Source organism: Pectinophora gossypiella, chromosome 24, assembly GCF_024362695.1.
Source record: "Pectinophora gossypiella chromosome 24, ilPecGoss1.1, whole genome shotgun sequence".
In the NCBI taxonomy this organism is placed as follows: Eukaryota; Metazoa; Arthropoda; class Insecta; order Lepidoptera; family Gelechiidae; genus Pectinophora; species Pectinophora gossypiella.
In genome coordinates, this window is record NC_065427.1 from 1,707,139 (window position 1) to 1,719,981 (window position 12,843).

The window sequence follows — 12,843 nt, forward strand, 5'->3', positions numbered from 1 at the left end:
CGATCACCGGAGCAAATATACATTTTTGCTAGTATAGAGTCTTCCCATTACTACCTGGTATGTCCGCCGAGGTATAACAACTTTTTCAATTGGACTTGGACCTACAGATTGGATTCGGACCTTCTGTTTGGATATGTAGTGGTCAAAGATAAGAAAGGCCGCGTCGTGGGGCCCAACGAGGTGATGCATTGGAAGACAGATGAACAAATGTCACCTATAAATGATGAAATCCGAAGGAAACTACAAACGAAACGTAGAGCTGCGGCGTGGGTGGTATCAAATTGTAATACAATGGGGAAAAGAGAACAATTTGTTATTGATTTCGACAGACAATTGGCTCGATACGGTTTATTTGTAGATATATTTGGTGGTTGTGGAAAGTATCAGTGTGTGCGCCATATGAAGCCGGACTGTTGGAAAACGATTGAAACCGATTATTACTTCTATTTGTCCTTCGAAAATTCCTTCAGCAAAGATTATGTGACGGAGAAGTTAGTGAAACCCCTGCAGCATTACACCGTGCCTATTGTTTATGGAGCCGCTAACTACACAAGGTAATCTTCTTCTATCGTGTGGGTTGTGAGGTGGAGTACCAACCTCATCAACCCTGGTGCCAGGGTTACTATTGAGCCGCAAAAGCCTCCTGACATGGCTCATGTAACGACTACTTACTTACATCAGTAAGTAGTAACCGGGACCAACGGCTTAACGTGCCTTCCGAAGCACGGATCATCTTACTTTTTGAACAAACAAGTGATCAGCCTATAATGTTCTAACCAAACTATTGATCACAAGGTGATTTTTGTGATATGTCCCCACCGGGAACCCGGGACCCCCGGATCGTGAGCCCAACGCTCAACCACTGTACCACGAAGGCACAAGGTAATGAGAGTTAATTAATGAACTCATTGGATCATGTTAAAATAACACAGTTGCATATGCATATTATATTCTGGGATCTGTGTCCGGATAATGACAATAGGCTGGTCCCCTATTACATGGGACTTAAACATAGCGAGGAGTAGATGTACATTATATACCCTTATGTATATTATATTTATATACCCTTTTTTACCTTTGATGGGTTTTGCTCTTGGCCCCAGACTTGCCCGAGCCAGAGCTTGAGCGAGCTCGCCCAGAAAGTGCCTGTTCACTCTGGCCTTGAAAGCACCCGGGTTAAGCACCTACTATACATCTTTGTTTTGTGGGTACTTATTTCATCTCGCGTTGGACCTTTGAGCACTCTAATTGGGATATAGTCGGGAGCTTATGTTTATTATTTATTTATTTAATTCAGGCAACTACGGCCCTTACGATATATATCTTAACCTAAGAATGGCCCCGATTCCTGCAGACACCTAATTTTATTTTAAATTATACCCGTCATTTTCGTATCTGGCGAAAAGGAAAGGGCAACAAGTTAATTTTAAAATGAATGAATAACCCGTGCGAATAAAATAGGCATCTCACTAGTATGCAATCCGTTTGACGTGCTGTCTACTTAATGTCGGGTTATTGGCCGATGTAAACATTTTAGACGGTTGTATTAGATTTCTGCTTAAAATTGACGTGTATTCCATAAATGTTATGTTGTCTACAGGTTTATGCCGGAAGGATCGTACCTGAATGCTAAGAAACTGGGACCCGTTAAATTGGCCGAGAAAGTAAAGGACATTATGGGAAATAAGGAGATGTATTACAATTTCTTCCGATGGCACAACCACTATACTTACCACAACCCCCAAGAGGACCCAGCCACCGACAATATATGTCGGTTGTGTGAAGCCCTTCATGCCAAAGATACAAAGACGAAGACATATCCAGCATTTACGAAATGGTGGAATGACTCGCCCCTTAAATGCTAAAGTTTATTTGTGTAATTATGGTTATTTTTATTTTTTTTATTTAAGGAAAACATACAGCTTAAAATAACACATGTATCAGTATAACACACGTAAGGTAGTACAGAAGCCAATTAAGTTTTCACCAAGAATTAATGCATGCACTTGGGTATACATAAAGAAGTAAATATAAAACACATATAGGATGATTAAAAGAGAATACGAATTTAGACATAATAGTAATAATATTAGTGAGTACAGTATATCTTTGAGTACTTACTCTTCAGTAGTCAGTTTAACTTACTAATAACAAACAAAATAAAGAAAGAAACAAAACACACATAAGTACTTATTTAATTCAATTTAAATAGAATTTTTTATTCTATTTTTTTTTTCTTTCACCGTTTTATGTTTGATGGCGGAAGCAAATTTAAGAAATTTAAGGTGGAAAATATCAATTTCATTAAACTTGATATTATATAAATGACAAGCACGTCTAACAAAACGATTTTTAGCATAATTCGTACGGAAACGTGGCAATGCGAATGTTGGCCTAATCGATAGACGAAGATTAGCTCGGGGACAGCTTAACGAGAAATTCTTTAAGAGATAAGGAGATTCAATTAGATTGTGTAAGATTTTATATAAAAATATGACATCTCTCTGGTCACGACGCTCTTCCAGGGACTGCAAATCCAGTGTTGCATGTTTAAATTTATATCTAATACGTTTAAGAAATTTCTCCTGAATTCGCTCAATAGCAGTAGTGTATACAGCGTACTGTGGCGTCCACACCGTGGAAGCATACTCAAGATGTGACCTCACCAGGGAATTATAAAGAACAAGCAACGTGCCTACATTCTTAAGTCTGCACTTTGTCTGAAAACAAAACCCAACATCTTATATGCTTTAGATATCATTCTATCAATATGAGACTTGAACAGCAATTGGTCATCTAAATAGACACCCAGATCACGAACCTCGGACACTCTGGTAAGTTGTTTGTTATAGAGTGAATAATTATAAATAGTTTGTTTTATTTTTCTGCTAAAAGAAATTGTACAGCATTTATCTAAATTTAGAAATAATTTATTAGCCAAACAATATTCGCCAAATCAGTTTAAGTCGTTCTGTAAGTTAACACAGTCGATGTCGGATTTAATAATAGTAAAACATTTTATATCGTCCGCAAACAGCAGCACCTTGGAAAATTTGAAACATTGAAGGATGTCGTTAATAAAAATGTTAAATAGCAGAGGTCCGAGATGCGAACCCTGGGGTACACCTGACGACACTGGTACAAATGAGGAGGTATAACCCTTCACCGCAACTGCCTGGGTTCGATTTCTGATGTAGGATGCAATCCAACGGAGTAAATCGCCGTGAACACCGACCTCCTCTATTTTTTTAATTAATAGATTGTGGGATATTTTATCAAAACATTTGGAAAAATCGGTGTAGACAGCGTCCACCCGGTAACCATCATCCATGGCATCTAGAATCACATCCAAGTACTCGCATAAATTCGACTCCGTGGAACGCCCACTAACAAATCCATGCTGCTGGGAAACTAAAATAGGCCTAACTGCAGGAAATAATTTATCATAGATAATTTTTTCAAAAAGTTTGGGAATTACAGATAGTTTCGAAATACCTCGATAATTACGAATATTCTGTTTATTGCCACTTTTGAAAATTGGTAAGATAAGAGGTAAGATTAATTGGTAAGATTATTTAAAAAGTAATAATAAATCTTTATAGCAATTTGAATTTGTTTTCGAATTCATGTTTGGATCATAAATGATTATCACGTGTTAAGCGGTGAAGGAAAACATTGTGAGAAATAACATTCCCGAGAATTGTATTTCGGAAGTATATGACCTAACCTACATTGGGCTGGTTTTCGCGGGTTGGAAGATAAGACAGGCAGTCGCATCTGTAAAACACCCGACCTGTCAAATCTTCAGGTTAAGTAAGCGGATCCTGTGAGAAACGGAATAACTAAAGCAGCTTTTGTCCGCGGCTTCGCTCGCGTAATATTCGGGGTAACACGGTTTTACTCTTCTAATGTACCAATTTTTAGCTTCCTACCTTGAAAACTGCGAAAAGTCCAATATAAAATTTCACCACCTCTTTGAAGGAGTTGGGGACAGATTTCATCATCAAAAAGCATTTGGGATATAGTCGTGAGCTTATACATGTCAACGCTGAAAGAACACATCGTGAGGAAACTCACATGGGTCGTTCTTCTTTTTTATCGACAATGATCTGTCCTTCGTTCTGCTTCTGATAAGTTATGTTTTAGAATTTTGTTTCATGTTTCCATTGTCCAAAAATATAGTTATCTTATTATACTCAAAATACAAGCAAACTACTAATCGGTTCCTCAATTAGTCCTTAAAGAAGCTTGATTGTTTTTCACAAAATTCTGTGACAGAGTGGTAAATTAAAATGCTGTCTCCGATGAAAAGGGCCACTCTGTCACAATATTTTTTGGAATGTGTCTACAAAGAAAAGTATGTTACCAAGATAAAGAGAACCTCTAAATGGTCCTCTACAGACACATCTTTATATGATGTTTTAAAATATTTAATGCCGTTATAATTTTAAAGATGTTAAATCCGATAAATTGAGAAAATGTCTTTTTATTGTCGATAAAAAAGAAGAACGACCCACATACCGTCACGAGTATTAATATGTATACACTTGGAAACCATGTCACATTAACTTTTTTGACAAATTAAACCGTAAGTCACATCATCATCATCAGCCGTACGACGCCCACTGCTGGGCATAGGCCTCCCCCAAGGATCTCCACGACGATCGGTCCTGCGCTGCCCGCATCCAGCGGCTTCCCGCGACCTTCACCAGACCGTCGGTCCACCTTGTAGCGGGCCTACCCACTGAGCGTCGTCCGACACGTGGTCGCCATTCCAGAACCCTTCCGCCCCAGCGGCCATCGGTTCTCCTCGCTATGTTAACCGTAAGTCACATTAAATGTCAAATATGATAGTGCGACATCATTCTAAAGTGGGTACATGATATTGCTCATGACTGTACTTGAGAAATCTGTTTTTAGAGATCCGTGACCTGAACTGTAATTGCACTGGTGTTCCCTTCAGGTTAGGTCAGCCAAAATAGTTACTATTTAAAAAATCCGGACCTGTCAAATCTTCGCGAAAAACGGGATAACGCTCAGGTGGTGATGATGATTCCTATATGGTCATAGACACTTAACTAGGCTAGTTTCCAACTAGTCAAATCAGTTACTTTTTACTAAACGTCTTTTTTTTTTGACGTGACTTATTGTAGATTTGCCGCAGATGGCATTAACTACTTGGCCGGAATTACTAAACGTCAAAACACAACTTTGCTATGGTATTTGTATGAAAAAGCACACTGTGACGCCATAGAAAAGCGTGATAAAATGTCGGGTTTATTATTACGTTTTTCTTGATTAAAATTCATAAATAAATTAAATAGAAAAAAGAAAATGTTATTCGTTAGTTCTAGATCTGTTTTTATTTAGTTTACAGAATTTCATAATTTATCTTGAACCTTCACGATAATATATAACTTAATTATCATAATCTAGACGGCTTCGGTGACAACAATCACAAGGCGACTATACATTTCAAAATGCATAAAATGTACTTGTATTTATTTGTAATTACACTGCATAGTATAACAGCTTCTGATGTTATGCATGGCGACGAGTACGATGAGGAAGAGAATGACGGTTGGTAATGCATACTAATGTTACAATATAAATCGTCCCCTTATAATAATAAAGTTATTTATTTAGGTAAAAACCCATCAACCATATTACAATAAAATAAACTACAATAAAATAAAATACAATAAAAGAAATACAATAAAAATAATAAAAATAAACCGTCATTATAGAATTGGTTATTATGTACCATCATCTACCGTTCCCGAGCCGGTGCACGCTCGACCAGTGTTTTTAAACCTCCCATCGAGGTCATCGTTAATACGCGACAATATCTCATTCTTGGCACCACTCACCCGGACCCAGTCTGACGCAATCCGAGAGCGTAGAACTGCAAAGAAGTCCGGGACCCTGGCAGACGCAAACATGCTTTTTGCGCTACAAAAACGGGGGCGTTTCAGCAATTAGTAATTATAGTGAAAGAGTTGGTTACTTTCTTATTTCGTCGCGTTATATTGAAAGCCACGTAAGCGACTGCATAGAAAATTGTAAGGAAACGCACGAGATTATGGTGCACAAAGACGAGACATTCTATCAGTACATGCTGTCTATGAAAGAATTGGGCCGTAGGGCGAAATTCCCTGATTATGTAGCCATTCAGTACATAATCGACGGAATTACCGACCATGAAATGCTATTTGTACGAAGTTAGAGTAAATTTAAATGAAATTGCACATTAAAGTTAAATTTGGACTGTACTTATGATATTATAGTTTTACATTTTTGAGTGAGCAAGTACTCGTAAAGAGTGTTAGACGCACTATCTTGCGGTCTAATTAAAAACGTAAAAACTAGTGTTGTAACATTATTTTATGAGAGGATTCGAACACTATTTTGAAAAATCACATTCTGATGTTATTTTCTTCACCAAAACCTCCATTTCAGGTATAAATTGAGATCAACAATTTTTACCTGGATTAAAACTGGCGTGTCTATCGCAAGGTTTTGTTAATAAAATCGTCCGAATGTGATTTTTCAAAACACGCTTAAATGGTTTTCAATAAGAAAGTAACCAACTCTGTTTGTCCGTGACATGTTGTCTGTTACGTCCTTGTGTGGATTTTTAAATGATTATCAGGTGCTCAGCTGTGAACGAAACCACCTAGAAAATGTGTTGTCTGAGGTATGTGACCTAACCTGTAGCTGGGCTGGTTTTCCTTTCGGGTTGGATGAAAGGTCAAACAGGCAGTCGCTTCTGTAAAACCGGACCTGTCAAATATTCAGGTTAGGTAAGTGGATCCTATTGAACTGGATAAAAATCAAATGAAATAAAAAAAAAACAATAACAACATATCATCAATTAATAATCAAATAATCAATCAATTGATTTGATTTTGATTTTAACAATAGAGTATGCTTAATACCCTCTAGAACTCCTATAAAGGAGATGATGACGGATCTCTCTCAACCTGTCTGTTATCCCGTTACAGACGGCTCCTTGCTTCTCAAACTAGATATTTTCCAACCCGCGAAGGGACAGCTCCATACAGGTTAGGTCAAACACCTCCGAAATACATTTCTCGGGAATTTGGGCTTCCACATGATGTTTTTCTTCACCGCAGTGGGACTGCAGTACTTATTTAATTCACGTTCATAAATAACAGAGGGTTTAAAATGGCCACATCGAAGCAATTCATCTAAAAAAGCAATATTGCAATTTGACATTTGCGCTTATAAAAGTAAGTGCGCAATGCAAACAAGTGTCAAATAGCAATATTGCTTTCATAGATGAATTGCTTCGATGGGGCCATTTTAAGCCCCCAGACCTCACAGTTTGGTGGTGACAGGAGACATCTTCCAAATCTCTGAGCGCTACATCCTGAGGTGCACGCGGCGATTCACGCCGGGCAACTGCGATGATACCGTCATCAACGTCTGGACGTTTGACTATGATGTGCAAAATTGCACGTGAGTAATTACTTTACTCCTTTAATACTAATAAACGAATCTCAGCTGAGACTGCCCTCAAGATCATGCTCAAGTCTCTGTTTTTATATGAGAACTGTCACAATGACATGATGTTGAACCACTCTTAACGTACCAAGATCGAATAACTATTGTGTCTGGAAATCTAGGCCGTTACATCACCACTTAATATACTAACTCAGATGCGGATTTTTGTGACAATTCACCAGCGTTTCACGTTTTACAGATTCAAAATTGACGGCCTCCTTGGTCCAGTGCTTGAGCGTTGGGCTCACGATCCGGAGGTCCCGGGTTCGAATCCCGTTGGGCACATATCACAAAAATCACTTTGTGATCCCTAGTTTGGTTAGGACATTACAGACTGATCACCTGATTATCAGAATGTAAGACGATCTGTGGTTCGGAAGGCACGTTAAGCCGTTGGTCCCGGTTACTACTTACTGATGTACGTACATAGTCGTTACATGAGTCATGTCAGGGGCCTTTGGCGGCTCAATAGTAACCCTGACACCAGGGTTGATGACGTTGGTAATCCAACTCACAACCCACACGATAGAAGAAGAAGATTCAAAATATGGTCCTTAAAAATACTGTTCAGTTTATTATTTTTTTGGTGTCATATGAAAATATTTCAGAAACTTAGTGTTTGAATCAAATATAGCTAAAGATTAATTGCCATTCTGATTTGTTGACAGTAGCTGCTAATATGGTGTTGTTAGCGACACTAGTTAAAATTAAATATACGTCTTTCTTCTTCTTGTTTGAATAAATGTTTATCGTTCTCGTTTTCTCTCTCTCTCTCTCTCTTATGTATGCAATAGATTTGAAAACCGGCCATGTACCACAGTACATGGCCGCTCGCGTGCAAGCAGCCGAGGGTTGCGGTCCGTTGCTAGATGGAGCGCGCCGCACTAATGCGTGACCTATTATTTTTTGTGACAATTCTTCTGGCTAAATACTTTTACAACCCGCGCGTGCAATTAATTTAATAATAAACCAAATTTAAGATGATTTACTTGTTTTCCCGTCTTATAATGAACAGTGCGCTTAAAATGGCCACATCGAAGCAATTCATCTAATATCAAATAGTAATATTGCTTTCTTAGATGATTTGCTTAGATGTGGCAATTTTAACTCCCTAGGTGTGTTTTAGACGCGCATTAAAGACATGTTTTATAAATGTTTGTATGTTTGGCTTGTGTGCAATAAAGTATATTTGCTGACTTAGTAATTTAGAGTATAAAGTAGATTTTTAGATGACAATAACGCTATTAAATAGACATCTTCATTTCCCTCAGCCAGCGCATGGGATGCCCAGGTACCGAGTCGAGCCAATGCAACCGGTTCAAGTCATATTCTTACTGTATGCAGTGCTGCCAGGCGATCAACGGTGTCTACATGCACCTTCTCTCTCTTAACGATTCACTAGAGAGCGCTAAAGGCAAGGAGAGTTTAGTTTTAACCTAAAATAGCAGCAAGATTGTATACTCGAAGATGTATTAGAGATGTATAGTATACACTCATCTATGATCGAAACTTGAATCATAGGATTCTCCCCTCCCCACCAGCAACTGGGCTAGGTTTACCTTGATCCCCCTCGAACATAGTTTAAACTTGACACGTGAAGGTAGCGCGCGGACTTAGTTTAAAGTTCGAATTTTGAAATTGGACTGCGCTTAAATTAGTAACCTAACCTAACCCTACGGTTAAGTAGGTGTAGTTGGGAGTCCTCAGACGCTACACACACAGTTGCGCGTGTTGATAATGTCAATGTGTAGTGTCTGTGTAAAACGAGGTTGTTTGTATAAAGTGTCCGGGGTGTGAAGTACATAAAGGCGAATTCAGTGGATTCGAACTCGTAACGCTACGATGAAAGTTACTCTGTCTCCGAACAGGGCTATCACGGTAATTATACCTTTTGCGTTCAAGCCCATTGCGTAAAACAACTGTCATAATAAATTCTCGGGATGTCGATCTAAGTATCGTCATTAAGCCGACGCCGGCGACATCTATCTAGAATATTGAGTACTAATATTTCCTAGACCTCTACAGTTACATAGATCCACTGAATTTTTAACCCCTTGGTGATACATGGTGAGGTTCAAGACAACCCCCCCCCCCATCCTATATCACGTGTATTTTTAGTACCTACCACAATAATTGCACGAAACGCCGCTTTTCGGTTCAGTATCGCGCGTTTGACGAAAAATAAATACTCGTGATATATTACTACACCCCCCTCCCCCTTATGACAGAGCCTTCGATCCTGCAACAGAATGTTGTTAGTAGGCCCTGTTCACCATACAGATTTTTATGGGCAGTCTTTTACGGTGCAATCTGTGCGACTGTGGAATTCTTTACCTCCCGCCATCAGAGTAGCTAATTCTCTTCAGAGTTTTAAAAATCTGTTACGTGCTCATTACGAGTCGCTGTGTGGATATTAATGTCGTGGCCAGATCATAGAATTGACCATTTCATGAAATGATCGACCATTTCATGAAATGGTCGTATTTCATGAAATGGCCAACTTCAACTGACCATATCGTTTAAACGTCAGCGTTTAATGATATTTCCATCCACGTTTGGCCATATCATTAATGTAGGGTGTCCATGATAAGTGGTGTAATAAAAACGCTAAATAAGGTAGGAAATAATGTATTACTCTAGTACAAAGTACAAAAATGTTTAAAAGTCAAATAAAAATTAAAAAGTCATTTTCGATTAACGGAGTGTTGATGTAGTTGACATATACGCCGTAACTGCATCTCGCTTTGAAGTCGTCGTCATATTTTTTGACACTATTTCATGCCATTGGTCATCATTCAGTATACTTTTCGTGTGTAAGATAAACATACTGGCGGCTTAGGGGTGGCCCAAGGGCCACCCCCGCCGCACCCTAACCTACCGTTATGCCTTGTAAAAATTATAAAAAAAAGGATTATGATAATTTAAATTATGACAAAAACATTTATGCGTTTTAATAAAATCCCGTTTCAAGTAGTTAATGCCATCTGCGGCAAATCTACAATAAGTCACGTCAAAAAAAGAAACTTTACGGACAGTAGGATCGTCTATATTTTTCTTTTTTAAAATTAATATCTCTTCATTCGCAGTTTTAATTATATCATATTTTGAAATCCAATAATAGTCCATTGATTTACGTAGCGTGGTCACTCGACCTTCATTATTTGCCATATAACCTAAAAATAAAAATAAAACGAGTTTTTCTTTTCACCTTAGTGTCAAAACATTGCTTCACTGCACTTTTATCTTGTATTTGCTCATTATTATTCGTATTATTCGCGTTCACACAAGAATAATTATTGTCCGCCGCCATTATGCAAAACAAAAACAAAGCGACACCAGCGCCACTACCGGTGGATAATGTTACTATTTTACGATATGATCGCTAACGTTTGGCCATTTCATGAAGTAATCATGCATTTAGTTGGTCATATCGTTAAACGTTTTGTGTTCATTGATCTGGCCAAACCACATCATGATGTGGCCAACGAATGTTGTTCTATTTCATGAAATACGACCATTTCATGAAATGGTCGATCATTTCATGAAATGATCAATTCTATGATATGGCCACGATATTAATATAACGTATTTTATCCTTTAGTAGTTACAGGAAACTATTGTCATAACTACATGTAATGTCATATTTAATTAAAATATATACGTCTGATATAAATTGGTATATGTATGTATGTATTTATATTTTTCTATTTTATTCTTTTATTTATTTATTTTACTTTTGTTTTTTTTTATTTATTTATAATATTTATTATTTTATACAAGATGTTGCACTGTCCCGCACCAAATTGTAATAATGTTTCCTATCCACTGGTTGCCTGGAAGAAATTGCTGCTTAGCAATAAGGCCGCCAGATTGTACTGTATCTATCATCATCTGTGTTAATTTGTTTTGTATGTTGTGTGCAATAAAGTATATTTGATTTGATTTGATTTGATGATATTTCGTGTTTTTTTTCATGGACCCCTCCCCCCTTCTCGAGCCTCGCATGATTAATGGACGGCCCCTTTTCGATTTTTCTCTTTGTGAGCTTATTCTTTCGTCTACAGAGGAAGGAGATGACCAAATATTCAGGTCTGACGAGAGACTGGAGTTGGACAGCGAGGCTGAGAATCAGGCGCGGCCCGTGTTCCACTCACAGGAGCAGTGGGATCGGCTGGAGCAGCTGCAGCCCGCGGCCAGCGAACTGCAAGACAAACTGCCGGCAGACCTCGACAACAACAAAGACTACTACGACTATTAGATATAGATACAGATAGATAAAGTATTTATTTACTTACAGGGTCGTAGAGTAAGGAATAACACTACGTATCGAACGGCAACTCACCGCTCCCCACCAGCGGCTGAGCTAGGTTTACCTCATCCCCCTCGGTCTTACTTTAGTCTTCAATCGTATAGGTGTCAGACGTCACACTCAGATGCGCGTCTAGGATAACTTTTTTGACGTGACTTGTAGATTTGCCGCAGACGGCATCAACTACTTGGCCGGAAGTGAGTACGATAACGTCAATGTGTAGTGTCTGTGTAAAACAAGGTGTTTTGATTTGTACGAGTGTGTATGTATATTGTATATCTCTCGCTATCATATTGAATACCTCTCTCTATTATATTGAATATTTTCTCGTCGCGTAGGTCAGCAGAAATCTCTTTGTTTAGAGATACCCTTTGTACGTTCATTGTGTCTGTTTTATCGTGTACAAACAAATAAATTCATTTCCTATACCTAAAGGTTGGCTGGATGAGATTGATCCACCAAAAGCCTCCGACATGACTCACATAACTACTACATACTATCTATATCGGTTTATTGATTAATAGAAATAGTTACATAAATACTTAATTAACTAAAATAATGCTATTTACTGCACTCGTCAAAAAGCCCGCCCCTGACTAATCCGGGCGCGAAGGTGCCCATTACACTAGCCGCATTTCCTCGCTGTACAGCAATGGACAACCTTTGCGCCAAGAACAATCCTGCACGGGGGTCATCTCCACTCTCTCTTAAACGACGTCCGATTTCCGCTATAAATTTTTTAGCATCGCTACCCCAACAACCCGTCGCCTCAACAGCAAGCGGGATAAAAATGTAGCGACCTTCTAACTCCCTATATTACTACATACTATTAGATAGAAAAGAATCGATCGGCCTAATCTTGATTGATACATCACTATACACTTCACAACACTGACTTCTGTACTAACGCCTATTTCCCATCGGCGTAAGCGGAGACTATGGAATTCCATTTGCTTAATTCCTGACCCACTTCTCTTGCATTATCCACATTCATCAATCGCTTCATA

At 38.5% G+C, this 12,843-nt stretch overlaps 1 protein-coding gene across 6 annotated transcripts in view; it reads right to left on the reverse strand.

Annotated features, from left to right (window-relative positions):
- Positions 1 to 12,843, reverse strand: part of LOC126377806 (protein MON2 homolog) — an 80,669-nt gene that overhangs the window by 31,021 nt on the left and 36,805 nt on the right. The window lies entirely within an intron of this gene.